Below are 14,753 nucleotides of genomic sequence, written 5' to 3'. Positions count from 1 at the left end.
GCCTCAGACTGTCTTCCTCGTGGGTGGAATGGGGATTTGCTGAACTGGCTCGTGGGGGCAAGAAGGAAGTTGTTATGGTGAAAATAAATTGGTGCTATTCCCCGAGTGGCAGCAGCTGGCAGTGGGCCATGAGGAGCAGCAAGTCCCAGGCAGGGAGCCATGCGGTGGGTGAGAGACCTCGGTTGGGCAGCCAGTCTCACGAGGAGCCACAGCCACTGCGGGTGAGAGACAGAGAAGGGATAGGCACACCATACAGAGTGAGGTTGGATATTTATTTAGTGGGTTATGGAGGGGAAGGGGAGAGGGGGAAGAGCAGAGAGAAGAGGAGAGGGAGAGAGAGAGAGAGAGAGAGAGAGAGAGAGAGAGAGAGAGAGAGAGAGAGAGAGAAACAAAGGTGGGGAAGAGAGGAGAGGAGCCACAGCAGCAGGAGGGAGCTTAGGCTGGAAGCAGAAGGAAGATCTGCTTGCCTCAGTGGATGGGGGAGGGAGTAGGTGGGGCTTGTCTCTTAAAGGGGCAGGAAAGGCCATTACATTCCCATTTCTTTTTTATAATAAAAAGGAGGGAGGTTAGGCACAACAGGTTAAAAGAATTGAGGCAGTGGATTCTCAAGACTGCTTCCTGCTTATTTGTGGGCGTCATCTTGGGGGAGGGACTTGAGAAAGCTGGGTGCTGGTCACATCCTGGCATAGCTGGTCTCTTTGCTCCTGTCTGGTGTTTGTGGTATGGAAATGTCTGGTGTCTCTTACACCTGTTTAAGGTATTGGCAGAACAGAGGACAAAGTTAAGTTTAGGAAAAATAAATTTTAGGACCAGGGAATTGAGAGGGGGTATCTGACCTGTTTAAGGTGGAGCCTTCAATTCAGCCCCCTGGAACTCACATGAATTCTTTGAGTTTGTGAAAACAAAAGTTCTAGACATATACATTGTATAAACAGTAGCATGTCTATGTCAGAATGACTGGGACAGATATTTTTGCACAATGAAAAGTGTTTTTAAGACTATGAAAGGCAGCATAAGAGAGATTTGATAACTTGTACTTATTGAAATTTGTTTGGTGAGGTTGTCTTTTTAACTGACAAAACCTCTCAGCTGTCAAACTGCATCAGAGATCTTTGAGAAGGATAACATTTTACTTGATTAAATTATTGGTTAAAAAACAACAGAGAACTTGGTTGGCACCTAGAGCTACTCCTCAGGATCCTCCATGGTCACCGAGGGTCATATTCGCCTTTTGCTGTTTAGTGCAGGGCCTGCCAGGCTCCAGAAGATCCTGTGGGCTAAGATTTCTGTAGGAAGACTGTAGTGAGGAGCTGCGGGCAGTCCTGCTTTTCATCCTGCCCAGCTCCCGGCCACTGGCTAGCTTATACCCCGAAATAACATCACACAAATTGTATTCTTTTAAACACTGCCTGGCCCATTATTTTCAGCCTCTTACTCACATCTTGATTAACCCACATCTAATAATCTGTGTAGCATCACGAAGTGGTGCCTTACCGTTTAGTTTCTAGCATACGTCCATCTTGGGCTGGAGCTTCATCGCATCTGGTTGCAGAGGCAGGGCAATTGTCTGAGCCATCTACCTCACTTCCTTCTTCCTGTTCTGTCTACTCCACCCACCTATTTTCTAACCTATTAGGCCAAGCAGTTTTCTTTATTAATTAACCAATGAAATCAACAGATGATAGAAGACCCGCCTCCATCAGAAGACAAGCCTACCTTGACCTGAGAAGCTAGGCTGTCGATTCCAGCAATTCTGTCCATGTCTGGAGATCTTCAGTTTAGATGAAAGGCAGTTTTACCCAGTGGTCAGCACTTGGCAGTTGAAGCAAATTGCGAATGGATATTGTTCTGTGCCCATTTGTCTTCTGTCTTCTTTGGAGGACGTAGAATGCTGCTGCTAGGAGCCAACCTGTCTCCTTTTGTTATGAAAAGTTTTTTAATAATTAAATATTCAAATGCCATATTCCCCAGATCTCTGAGCAGTTGAGGGCTGTTTATCAGTTGTAACTACAGGATAGAATCTGGGTCCGAGCTAGACTGTACTGATTCTCAACTTATCATGTAAGATTTACACTCGTAAAAAGACAGAAAGAAGAAAAAACTGCAATTAGAAGGTCAACGGCAGAACTAACAATAATAGAGAACAGCTTAATATATTTTATACTCTATTTTTGTAAGAGACTTAAAAGCACATACCAATTTAAAACATGAGACTTATTGTTTTGTAGTCTGGAATGAGATACGATGGACGGACAATTATGATATTTAACAGTAAACATAGGTGCATTTAAGTTACGTGTATGCGCACGCGCACACACACACACAGAAAACAGGAATTGGGCAAAGTGGATGCTTTGGTAGGCCCTACCAAAGGCATGCCACTGCGCAAAACACACATGTAACAGAGTCAGCACGGGGTGGGGGGGTGGGGGGGGAACCCGGCAGGGAATACCTCAGTAAAGACGGCGGGACTTGGTCACCTTATCTGGCTCTCAGTTCAGATGGTGGTGAAGTCACCTGACCTCAGTTAAGATGGTGGCAGCCACGGGTTGTATGGAGAAACCATGTTTTTTGAGCTGCGGGAGTTTTAAACATAATAACAAGAGAAACCTAGAGGCATGATCCACCCTGTTGCTGAGCCGCCACACCACAAGCCATGGTGGGGAGCAGAGGCTGAAATTGAAAACAGCTGCCTCACAGATCCGACTAACCTTGTTTCTGTGGGACCAGCGGTAGTGGGGGCAGGGACAGTCTGAGGAAAAGCAGAGGCGGCGGGATACCGGCAGAGCGTTCACAGGCGGGTGGCTGATACTTTGAGGGCTTATACCATAGCTGAAAACATGAAAACCTGTGAAAACAGTAAACGAACACCACAGGACCTATAGAAGGGTATCTCCTCTCTATAGGTGGGGTGTTAAAGCCTGACTGGCTCCGGTCCAGGCGACTCAGCAGCCAGAGGCTGGAGGCTGCTCCGAGCTGTCTGTCTCTCAGGGCAGGGACCACTTACAAGTGGTCCAAAGGAAAAGAAAAAGAAAGGAGAAAGGAAAGGAGGGAACCCGGGCCCCCAAATCGAATGCACCACACAGAGTGTGCATGGAAAACCAACCCTGGGTAGTCCGACTACGTTTTTTAGCTAAGGGAAACAACCAGAGATGAATGTCAGCAAAGGGCTCAACTGTAGCCATGATAGGCTGTGGTTGGGGGTTGGAAGGGGAAAACTCACCACCAAAGCCACTGGTGTGCATAGAGGTCGCTGTTCAGGCAGATTCTCCGGTTCCCGAGCCCAGGGTGTTAGGAATTTTTCTTAAAGCCAAGCCTCTTCACTGATGCAAATAATCTCAATCAGACCAAATCAGACCAAATTAAAAGATATCCAGGTTTAATTGGACATCTGCGCTCTCGGATGGCCCAAAGGGGGAACGGAAAGCCAACATGACCACCAAAGAGAAACAGGGAAGACCACATATTTAATCTCTGAGGGGCAGTTTAAATAGCCTGTGGGAGTGATCTTGACCTTTCCTGGGGAGGGGTCAAGGTTTGATGGGCTTCCTTGACCCTCCCTGGGGAGGTGGACTTCCAAAGATGGATACCAGGGGCTGGGATGAGGCCCCCAACTTAATATTCCAGACTCTTTGTATAAGGGGGTGGCAAGGAGCTGAGGTGATGCTAATGACCAACATTTTAGGCTCTCTTTGGATAAAGGGGTGTTGACTCAAGTCTGGCTACTTCCTGTGGGCATGGGGTGATGTCAGGGAGGGGTGATATTAGGAGGGAGAGAGGTGGGCTCACACTCAGCAAGAGGTGTGGCTGAAAAGGCATCCTGTTTACTGTCATCCCAGAGACACCAGGCATCTGTTCCTTGAGGGAGATGAGAAGGCAGGTGACTAGAAGAAAAAAATATTGTTATTACTCATCTTGTTTGTATCAACAAAGATGAGTGTGCCAGGATAAGGAGCTGATACGCCCCTCATTGTGGCATCTTGGAAAACCACAGTGTGGAAGGTCCTAACTGCTGGACAGACAAAGTATCCTGAGTAGGGACCCACTTGAGCCTGAAGAGATGGTACCAGCATGGATGTCCCAAGAGCTTGGCAGCTGAGGGGGTAGTGAGGATTACCGTGTGAGGTCCTGTCCATTAAGGTTCAAGAGACCTAGGAACTAGCTGTTTGAGGAATACTCTGTCCCCTGGAGAGAGCGGGGCAGGTTCAGGGGCATTAGGGTCCACTGGTGTGGAGGCAGGTAGACAGCTGTCAGCATGTGAACAGAGAAGAGACCTCAGAAGGGAGAGGTAGGGTAGGGACCCCACCAGAGGAGGAGTTTGGTCTGGGAGGTGATGGTTAAGGAGAAATGGCCTGCTGTAAAGGAGCTCAAAAGGGCTCAGACCTGTAGAGAAATGTGGGGTGGCCCTGAGGTGAGTAAGGGCAATGGGGAGAAGAGGGGAGCCAAGATAACCTGAGTTCAATAGAGAGATTATTAGCTGTTGGCTGATGAGTCCATTGGCCCTCTCCACCTTTCTCGAGGATTGTGTGTGGTAGGGGATGTGGAATTTCCAGGAGATGTTGAGAGCATCTGACACGAGCTCCATGACCCTGGAAGTGAAATCTGGGCCATTGTTTGTGTGGATGGCCTGCGGAATGCCAAACCGAGGAATGATATGGTCCAGGAGTACCTGAGCCACCACATCTGCCGTTTCCCTAGAGGCCAGAAACGCTTCTATCCACCCTGTAAAAGTGTCCACAAGTGTTAGGAGATAACAGAGTTTTTTATGAGTAGACATGTGGGTGAAATCAACCTACCAATCCACGCCTGGTTGGTGTCCACAAAGCTGATATAGAGACTGATGTATGTGGAGAGCCCCCTGTGGATTGGTCTGGGCACATGTCTGGCAGGAGGAGTGAACCTGTGAAATACGATCTCAGAGATGGGTGGGGTCAAAGAGGGGCTCCAAGAAGTGGAACAAAGCTTTGGGGCCTACGTGTAAGGTCTGGTGGATGTCTGAAATGGTCAACAATGCCTGGTCATGAGGAAGGACGGGACGGTTATTTAAGTAGAACCATCCATCCTTTGTTTTTGTGGCCCTCCTTTTTATGAGCTTGTCCCTCTCTTTTGGTTGGTAATAGGGCTGATAGGAGGGAGTTAAGTACAAAATACGTAGTCGGGCTTGGTGGCGCACGCCTTTAATCCCAGCACTTGGGAGGCAGAGGCAGGTGGATCTCTGTGAGTTTGAGGCCAGTCTATTCTGCAGAGTGAGTTCCAGGACAGGCTCCAAAGCTACAGAAGGGCGGGGAAGGGAGAACAAAATATGTTCTGAGGAATAAGAGGAGCTGGAGGCCAGTCCCCAGGCCATTGAGTCAGCCTTGGCATTGCCTAAGGCCACTGGGTCCTAGGAGGATTGGTGTCCCTGACAGTGAATAATGCCTACTTCTGTGGGGAGCAGAAGGGCCTCCAAGAGGTTGGCTATAAGGGGTCTGTTAACTATGGGAGTGCCCTTGGTAGTAAGGAAGCCACTTTCCTTCCAGAATGTAGAATGAATGTGGGCTATCAAGAAGGCACATTTAGAGTCAGTATAGATATTAGCCCATTGGCCCTTGGCTATTTGGAGTGTCCTAGTCAAGGCAATTAATTCGGCCTTTTGTGAGAAGTTTCCCATTGGCAGGCGGGTCACTTCTACTGTTAGTGGAAATGACCACTGCATACCTGTCTGGTGGTTTCCTGATTTATCTATAAGGGAGCTTCCATCAACAAACAGGGTGAGTTGGGGATCTGTAAGTGGCTGGTCTAGAAGACCTGGCCAGGGTAAGTTTAAAGCCTCTACAGCCTCTGGGCAAGAGTGAGAGGAGGTACTCGAGGGGGAAGAAGCAGGAAGGAGAGTTGGGGGGGCTTTAGGGCAGGACTGGAGGCCAAAGTAGTTTGGGGGTTTTCTAGAAATAGTAAGTGAAAAACCTGGACTTGCGAAGGCTCAAGGAAAGAGAGAGAAAGGAGTGTCTCAGAAGGTCTGAGAGGCGATGGGTGGAATATACTGTGATTGGCCCAGACAAGGGGATCTTGAGAGCCTCCCGAGTTCAGCTGCTACTGCCAACAGGCTCTTAGACATGGCTGCCATCCACAGACAGTGAGGTCCCGTTGTCTGGATAAAAAGGCGACATCTGGAATCGAAGGCCCAGCCTGTTGGGTTAGAACTCGCCTGGCCACATCTGACCTCTCATCTGTATAGAGGTGGTGAGGTCTCGTGGGGTCTGGAAGAGCAAGTGCAGGAGCTGTTGGAAGGGCAGAGTTTTAAGTGGGGAGGAGCAGGTCCCGTCTACCCCCGTGACTGAAACTGGTGAGGGGAACGTAGGGCCTGACTGAGATGTTAAAACAGAGGTCGCTCCCATGTCGAAAAGAAAGAAAATGGACTTACCTGCTACCTGCAGTGTTACCCTAGGCTCGGAGAGGGCTATGGAAGTCGCCAAGTCTGGGGGCCACATCAATGCTCCGCCAGGCAGAGTAGTTCGAAGGCTGGCACAGTCTCACTTACCAATATTGGTGAGGCTGAACCTCCATGGCATAGCATAGAGGACGAGCCCCCATGGGGCCATTGTGATTTCTAGTGTCCAGGTTGCTGGCAGATAAGGCATGGCCTTGTAGGCAGAGGCCCAGGGTAATATCGTGCCAAATGGCCATTTAGACCACAATATAGTAGCCTACTGGCAAACTTTCCTTGTCCTCCTTCTGGGGGTCCCGTGGCCTCAGGGTAGCTGCTAGGGCTTGGAGCGTTGCTGCCTGTTGCAGCCTCATCTGTCGGGAGGACTCAGCTGCTTCTTCTTGGGCATTAAAAACTTTAAAGGCCATTTTCACCAATTTCTGTATGGTGGTTTGGAGACCCTCCTCAGCCTTTTTTTTAAAAAAACGTTTTTCTAATATCTGGTGCTGACTGAGAAACGGAATGGGTAGCCAGGACTGTGGCTCCCACTGGGGAGGGTCCAGTCTAGTATATTGAACCATGATCTCTTATAATTGGTTTTTAAAAATGGCTGGGTTTTCATCGCCTAGCTATGTGATTTCTCAATGCTTGTCAAAATTAACCCCTTTTTTCTGAGACCATCTCCATACCCTGAAGGAGGCATCGGACCATGATGTTCCGCCTCTGTTGGCTGTTTTGGCCAGGTTGATAATCCCAGTATGGTTCTGTGGCTGGCACTGCCACTTCCCCCACAGGGACCGTACTATCTACTAGGTGGGTCTGGTCTGCACACTGTCTGAATTCTACTTTGCTCTTCAGCGAGAGAGAGTAGAGGCCTGGATGGCGTAGAAATCATGCCAGGTTAGATTGGAGGCCTGTGACAGATAGTGATACTCCTTAATAGAAACAGAAGGATTAGCAGAGAAGGAACCCAACTGCTTTTCTACCTGAGAGAGATCCGGAAGAGAAAAGGAAACAAGGACTTTAATAATGCCATCGGCTCCCACTACCTTCTGGAGAGGGCAGAGAAGGGCAGTGTTATAGTGAGATCTGGTGAGAGGAGACAGGGGAGAATTGGGAGGGGTTAGGCCAGTGTGTAAAGGGGTTCAAGAAGTGGGTTGATGGCATGGGGGGATAGGGAGATGTGATAGGAGAGAGGGGAGGGGAGGAAAGTGGGTAGGGAGAAAGTTGATCTTGAACTTCTGGATTGACTAGGGAGGAAGTAGGTAGGGGTGGGTAAGGGGAGGATTGTGGAGACTGCTGCTCCACAGGAGGGAGTTGGGTATTAGGGTTCAAGGGAGTTGGGGAGGGGCCAGTGTCTTTGGATGCATGGTCATGGCAGAGCTTTCTGGGTACCAATTCTCAGATGATCAGCAATCTGGAGGCGCCGTTACCCTGGTGACCAGAACCGATGCTGTAAGACACTGGCTACTGAGGGAGGGGCAAGGGCGCAGTGCCCAGAAACTGTGGACATATGAGGAGAGTTCTGTCCATTTGTCCTCATGGCCACAAAATTTTCGAGGTCCTGGAGGATGGAAAGCTCACGAGCTCCCTCTGGTGGCCATCACATCTCATTGTCAAGGTCATGTTGAAGCCAAATCTTAGTGCATAGAGAAATTAGCCCTTTGGGACAGATTGTATCTGACAGTCCCAATTTACAAAGATTTTGTAGGAGGCTGCCCAGGGGTGATAACGGATCTGGCTTCAAATTGCAAGAACTCATTTAAAAGTCTATGCCAAAATGTGGGACTCAACTCTGTCACAGTGCGTTCACCAGGACTACTCTTGAGCCAAAACGGGGTTATAGGGGCTGAAGAGATGGCTCAGTGGTTAAGAGCATTGCCTGCTTTTCCAAAGGTCCTGAGTTCAATTCCCAGCAACCACATAGTGGCTTACAACCATCTATAATGAGGTCTGGTGTCTTCTTCTTGGCCTGCAGGCATATACACAGACAGAATATTGTATACATAATAAATAAATATTTTTAAAAAACGGGGTTGTAAAAATGAGTGGCAGACGTCTCTGGTACACACAATTTTCACCTCAGCGAAGTCTGCCTTTGCCGCTTGGGTTGGACTTTCACTGCACAATGGTAATTCAACAGAAAGCCCAAAAATGGACAAAAATAAATGTGAATGTGTCCTGTCTCCCTACCGGCATAAAGCAAAAAAAAAAAAAAAAAAAGGGGGGGGGGGAGGGGGGAGACTCACTGAGACAAAGCCAATATTAGCCTGGAGAAGATTGCGTGTGCTAGAAGGGCGTTTTCCAACACATGGCCCTGAGCCCACAGGAAAAACAATGCCCCCTACTGTAGGACCTCCAAAATGTTAGGAATATTCTTAAAGCTGAGCCTCTCTGCCTATGCAAATAATCCCAATCAGACCAAATTAAAAGATATCCAGGAATTGGACATCTGATCTCTCAGGTGATGGGGGGGGGGGGGAAAGAAAGCAGACACAACCACCCAAGAGGAAGAGGGAAGACCACATGTTTATTCTCTGGGGGGCAGTTTAAATAGACTGTGGGAGTAGTCTTGACCTTTCCTGGGGAAAGTGTCAAGGTTTCGTGGGCTTCCTTGACCCTCCCTGGGGAGGTGGCCTTCCAAAGATGGATGCTGGGGGCTGGGATGAGGCCCCTGAATTAATACAGGGTTCCACGTGTTCTCAGCTGGCCCGCCTGTGGGTAGGAGGGAACTTGGAGAGAGCCTGGCCAAGTTACAAGCACCAATGTTATGGTTTAAGTAAAATGCTGCAGGTCCCTGGGTGGCGGCAGTGGGCAGCAGGGACAGGACCATGGCAGGACACAGAGGCAGTCCTGTCCCAGGCAGGGAGCCACACAGCACATGAGAGACAGAGACGCACCATGCAGAGAAAGTGGGTATTTATTTAGTGGGTTATGGAAGGGAAAGGGCATAAGGGGAGAAAGGGGAAGAGCAGAGAGAGGCAGAGAGAGGCAGAGAGAGAGAGAGAGAGAGAGAGAGAGAGAGAGAGAGAGAGAGAGAGAGAGAGAGAGAGAGAGAGAGAAAACAGAGAAAGAGGAGGAGGGAGAAGAGAAGTAGGGAGAAGGGAGAAAGGCAGAAGCTGCCTCTTCAGGAGAGAGAAAAGGAAAGGGAGGAAGGGGATTAGGCTGGAAGCAGAAGGAAGATTCACTTGCCTTGGTGGATGTGGGAGGGAGTAGGCGGGGCTTGTCTCTTAAAGGGACAGGACAGACCATAACAGAAAAACAAAACTGAATGCCAATGGTAAGAGAGCCAGGGAGGGGCTCGAGGCTCACATTCCATGCTGTCTTTTCCATGCTCTACATGTCCTATCCCAGAGGCCCCAGGCAGGCAGCACAGCTATGAATGCATGATCAACACAAAATCATAAAGAGGGGCTGAAGAGATTCGTCACTGCTGACTCTTGCAGAGAACCCCAGTTAGGTTCCTAGCACCCACATCAGGAAGCTCACAAACCATCTGGAACTTCAGCTCCAGGGTGATCTGACACCTCCTTCTGGCTTCCATGGGTATTGCATATACCCACGTGATGTGGGAGGGTCTTCTGTTTGAGTTGATTTCATTGGTTAATAAATAAACTGCCTGGCTCATTTGATAGGCTGGCCCTTAGGTGGGTGGAGTAGACAGAATAGAATGCTGGGAAGTTAGTCAGACAGCCATGCCTCTCCTCTCTGGGACAGATACGATGAAGCTCCAGCCCAAGATGGATTTACGCTAGAATCTTCCCGGTAAGGCACCACTTTGTGGTGCTACACAGATTATTAGATATGGGTTAATCAAGATGTGAGTAAGAGGCTGAAACTAATGGGCCAGGCAGTGTTTAAATGAATACAGTTTGTGTGTTGTTATTTCAGGGCATAAGCTAGTCAGGCGGCCCAAAGCCGGGGCAGCAGGAAGCAGCCAGCTCATTACTACACCCACATACTCCTCCCCACCACAAGCACTTATTTTTTTAATTAGTTAATCTTTTTTAAAAACCCCATGTTAGCCAGGCAGTGGTGGTACACGCCTTTAATCCCAAGACTCGGGAGGCAGAGGCAGGCAGATCTTTGTGAACTCAAGGCCAGCCTGGTGGATAGAGTGAGTTCCAGGGTAGGCTGCAAAGCTACACAGAGAAACCTTGCCTTGAAAAACAACAAACAAAACGAAAATCACACATTAAAGGCCTGGGGCCACATGAGCACCTGTCTCAATAAAACAAAATCAAATAAAAATACAGTAATTGCTGGGTAATAGTGGTGCATGCCTTTAATCCTAGGTGGATCTCTGAGTGTGAGGCAAGCTTGGTTTACAGAGAGTTTCAGAAAAGCCAGGGCTACACAGAGAAACCCTGCCTGGAAAAACCAAATCGGTAGATAGATAGATAGATTGATCGATCGATCGATAGATAGATAGACGACAGACAGACAAAGCAATGCCAATGAGGTGACATTTTCCACCAACGAAACATGAGGAAGTTGCAGAACAGGCCCCCCGGAAGGAGGGGGAGAAAAACCCTCACTTGCATTAGAGGCAGAACAGATGTAGAAGCTAGGGGAGAGATGGCTCAGAGGTTAAGTGCACTGGCTGTTCTTCCGGAGGTCCTGAGTTCAATTCCCAGCAACCACATGGTGGCTCACAACCATCTGTACTGAGATCTGGCACCCTCCTCTGGCATGCGGGCATACATCGAGGCAGAATGTTGTATATACAATTGTAGGGCCCGGGTCTGCCCTTGTTCCTGGGGCTCACCTTGAGGACGGTTTCTGGTCAGATGACTAAGCATCCTGTTTGTTCCTGTGCTCCCTCTGCCCCGCCTGGTGATTTGTTGTAGGGCATTGTTGACTCTATTGTTGGTATGGTAATTTCCCACCTGCCTAGGTGGAAGTCCTTGTGCAGCAGTTAGATATGGTAATTTCCCACCTGCCTGGGTGGAATTCCTTGGGCAGGAGTGGGGTATATAAGATTTTCCCCAAGGCTAAATAAACGGCATTCGGCTGATCTCCTTTCGAATGACCCAGGTCTCTTTGTGTGTTCTTTCAATCTCCAGGCCCTTGTCCGACTCGCGTAAGGTACAGTGGCGCGCGAACTGTACCGAGGGGGTAACACAGAATCGGGTGTTACAATTGGAGGCCCCGCCGGGATCATCATCAACTACAGTCGGAGACCCATCTGCGAGATCGGGAAGTAGGGATTCCTGAGAGGTCGCCCTCGGAAGTCTGGCCAGCAGGTAAGAAATTGAATGGTGAGGGTGTATTGGTTATGGGTGCAAGTAATTCTGTTCCAGTGTTAAGGGGCCGGTTAACAGGCCAGTTGTTAAGTCTTTTGGAGAAACAAGGCACCGGTATTAAAGTTGAGACAGCACAAGAGATCGTTAAGACAGTTTTAGAGTTTAGTCCCTGGTTTCTACATGCAGGGGGTTTTAATATTACTGATTGGGAGCAGGTAAAGGCTGACCTTCAAAATGCTCTAAAAGATCGAGGGCCAGAAGAATTCCCCATAGCAATATTTCCGCTATGGCGCTTAGTCAGAGATGCTCTTCTCAGTGATGATGTTAAAGTAAAAGAGCAATTAGAGAATTTGAACAAAACCCTTGAGGAGATTCAGGAGGTAGAATCTGTGAGTTCTATTAAGAGTTTTGAGGAACAGGAAGTTAAGAGTATTAGAAGGGATATAGAACAGGAAGAAGAAATTTTAGAAAAGGAGATCGCACTGATAAAAAGGAAGTTAGAAAAAGAGGAAAGGAAGGAAGCAAACAGAGATGTTTTCATGAGACCTCCGCCGCAAAATACATTTCTTGACACTTCAAATCCTTATACCAGTGCTTCCGCCCCTATAGACTTAGAGGCAGAAATTCGAGAGATCCAAAACAGATTAAATAATCTAAGTAGAGAGAGGCAGATTTATCCTGTTGTGGAAATTATTGATCCGCAAGAACAGAGGGTCAGGCAGCATACCCCCTGGCCTTTAAGGATATTAAGCAGTTAAAAGAAGCAGTTATGGATTATGGAGCTCATGCTCCTTTCACTATAGCTTTTTTGGAATCCTTTGCAGAACTCAACCTTATACCCAATGACTGGATGCAGCTTTGCAGGGCTTGTCTTTCAGGGGGAGATTTGTTATGGAGAGGTGAAATGCAGGAAAATTGCAAAAAGACAGCACGGGAAAATGCCGAGGCGGGTTTCCCCCAGCATAACCTTGACAAGTTAACTGGTGAAGGACAGTATGCTGATTTAGCAGCACAGATTGCTTATGACCCTGCGGTTTATGCTCAGATAGCTGCCGCAGCTGTTAAAGCTTGGAAAACTTTACCTAACAAAGGAGCAAGAGATCAGCTTTCTAAGACCCTTCAAGGATCTTCAGAACCTTATTCTGAGTTCATTGACCGCCTGCTTCAGGTGGGGAGTAGCATTTTTGGGGATGTGGACTCAGCTATGCCAGCCATAAAGCAACTGGCCTACGAAAATGCTAATAGATTTTGTCAAGAGGTTTTACGCCCCCATAGAGATGGAGATTTAAATGACTTTATCCGGTTAGGCTGGGACATTGATGGCACTCACGTGATGGGTAGGGTAATTGTTTCTGCCCTTAAGGAAGGTCAAGGTGAAGCCAGGTTAAGGAATTGTTTTCAATATGGAAGGTCAGGACACAACAAAAGGAACTGCCCTGCAGGTAAAGGGATGGTTAATCAGCCCAGGAAAAAAGCCAGGTGTAGTGGCACGTGCCTTTAATCCCAGCAACTAGACCCAGCTACTAGAGACAGAGACTGGTGGAACTCTATGAGTTTAAGACCAGCCTGTCCTAGAGTGAGTTCCTAGAACAGCTAGAGGCAGGATGCATAGTGACATCCACTTCTCCTTGGAATACTCTTATCTTTGTTATTAAGAAAAAGTCTAGTAAATGGAGGTTGTTGTAAGATCTTAGAGCAGTAAATAATTATGGACATTCTACATGGAAATCCAGACCCAACCTCCTTTCGTGAATTGACACCTCAGGCAAGGGAATGTATTACTTTAATTGAGAAAAAGCTTGCCTCTGCTCATACTCATTATATTGACTATAGTCAGCCGTTGCTATTGATAATTTTTCCCTCTCAGCATAGTCCTACTGGAGTTTTTTGGCAGCGAGGATCCATCCTATGGGTACATGAACGCGTGTCACCTGTAAAAATTGTTATCTCGTACCCATCAGCTGTGCTACGTGTTATTCAGAAAGGGTATAAACTTAGTTTGCAAACCTTTGGAATGTTACCTGATAAGGTTATTATGCCTTATACCCAGGCAGAAATAACTTGGTTACAAAATTTTGCTGAAGATTGGACCTTGTTTTTATGCACTAATCCCTGCAAGTTTGATAATCATTATCCTTCAGATAAGTTGGTCACCTTTTTCAAAAATCATCCGGTATGTTTCCCTAAAGTTATTTCTTTGCAGCCTCTGGCAGGGGCTCGGAATGTGTTTACTGATGGATCTTCCACAGGGAGAGCTGTGGTAGCCTCCCCTCCTGATTTTGATATTCAGCCTGTTGATACTAAATCTGCTCAGGTGGCTGAATTGATCGCTGTACAAATGGCATTAGAGAAATATGCTGATATTCCATTTAACCTTTTTACTGATAGTCAGTATATAAGCAAAATTCTTGCACCTTTGGAAACTGCAGCTTATATTGCCTCTGTATCTCAAGTCCAGACGCAGTTATTGGCTATTCAAACTTTGCTTTGGGCCCGGTCTGTTCCCATTTACGTAGGGCATTTACGGGCTCATACTGACCTCCCTGGTCCCTTGAGCGAGGGGAATGCATTGGCTGATCAGCTTACCCGCCAAATTTGTGCGGTTAGTCTAGAATCTTATGAAGCTGTGGAAAAAGCTCATAATCGTTTTCATCTCAATGCTGGGTCGTTAAGATTTCATTTTAAGATATCTAGAGAGCAAGCCACTGATATTGTTAAAAAATGTTCTCTGTGTACAGAACTTTTAACTGTTCCCCATTTGGGAGTTAATCCTCGTGGGCTTGCTCCTAATCATTTATGGCAAATGGATGTTACCCATGTTCCTTCTTTTGGGCGTATGCAATATGTTCACATAACCGTGGATACATATTCTCATCTTATTTTTGCCTCAGCTCATACAGGAGAAAAATTACGTGATGTTAAAAGTCACTGTCTCCAGGCCTTTGCCTACATGGGAGTTCCAAAAACTGTAAAAACTGATAATGGGCCAGCCTACACCAGCTCTGGCTTTACTAAATTTTGTTCTGACTTTTTCATTTCCCATAAAACGGGAATACCTTATAATCCTCAAGGACAAGCTATAGTGGAACGAGCGCATCGTACGC

General features: G+C 47.5%; 1 long non-coding RNA gene across 1 annotated transcript; it reads right to left on the bottom strand.

The window, feature by feature from the left end:
- Window positions 1-2,345: 2,345 nt before the first annotated feature.
- Window positions 2,346-8,580, bottom strand: LOC119825556. Its single transcript, XR_005287237.1, has 3 exons — window positions 3,224-8,580; window positions 2,712-2,848; window positions 2,346-2,576 (listed from the first exon to the last, which is right to left on the bottom strand). It is a non-coding gene; the product is annotated as an uncharacterized LOC119825556 (long non-coding RNA).
- Window positions 8,581-14,753: the final 6,173 nt, after the last annotated feature.

The sequence above is a fragment of the Arvicola amphibius genome, chromosome 10 (assembly GCF_903992535.2).
Source record: "Arvicola amphibius chromosome 10, mArvAmp1.2, whole genome shotgun sequence".
Lineage (NCBI taxonomy): Eukaryota > Metazoa > Chordata > Mammalia > Rodentia > Cricetidae > Arvicola > Arvicola amphibius.
The sequence above is the reverse complement of the archived record's forward strand: the minus strand, read 5'-3'. Positions and strand labels throughout refer to the sequence as shown.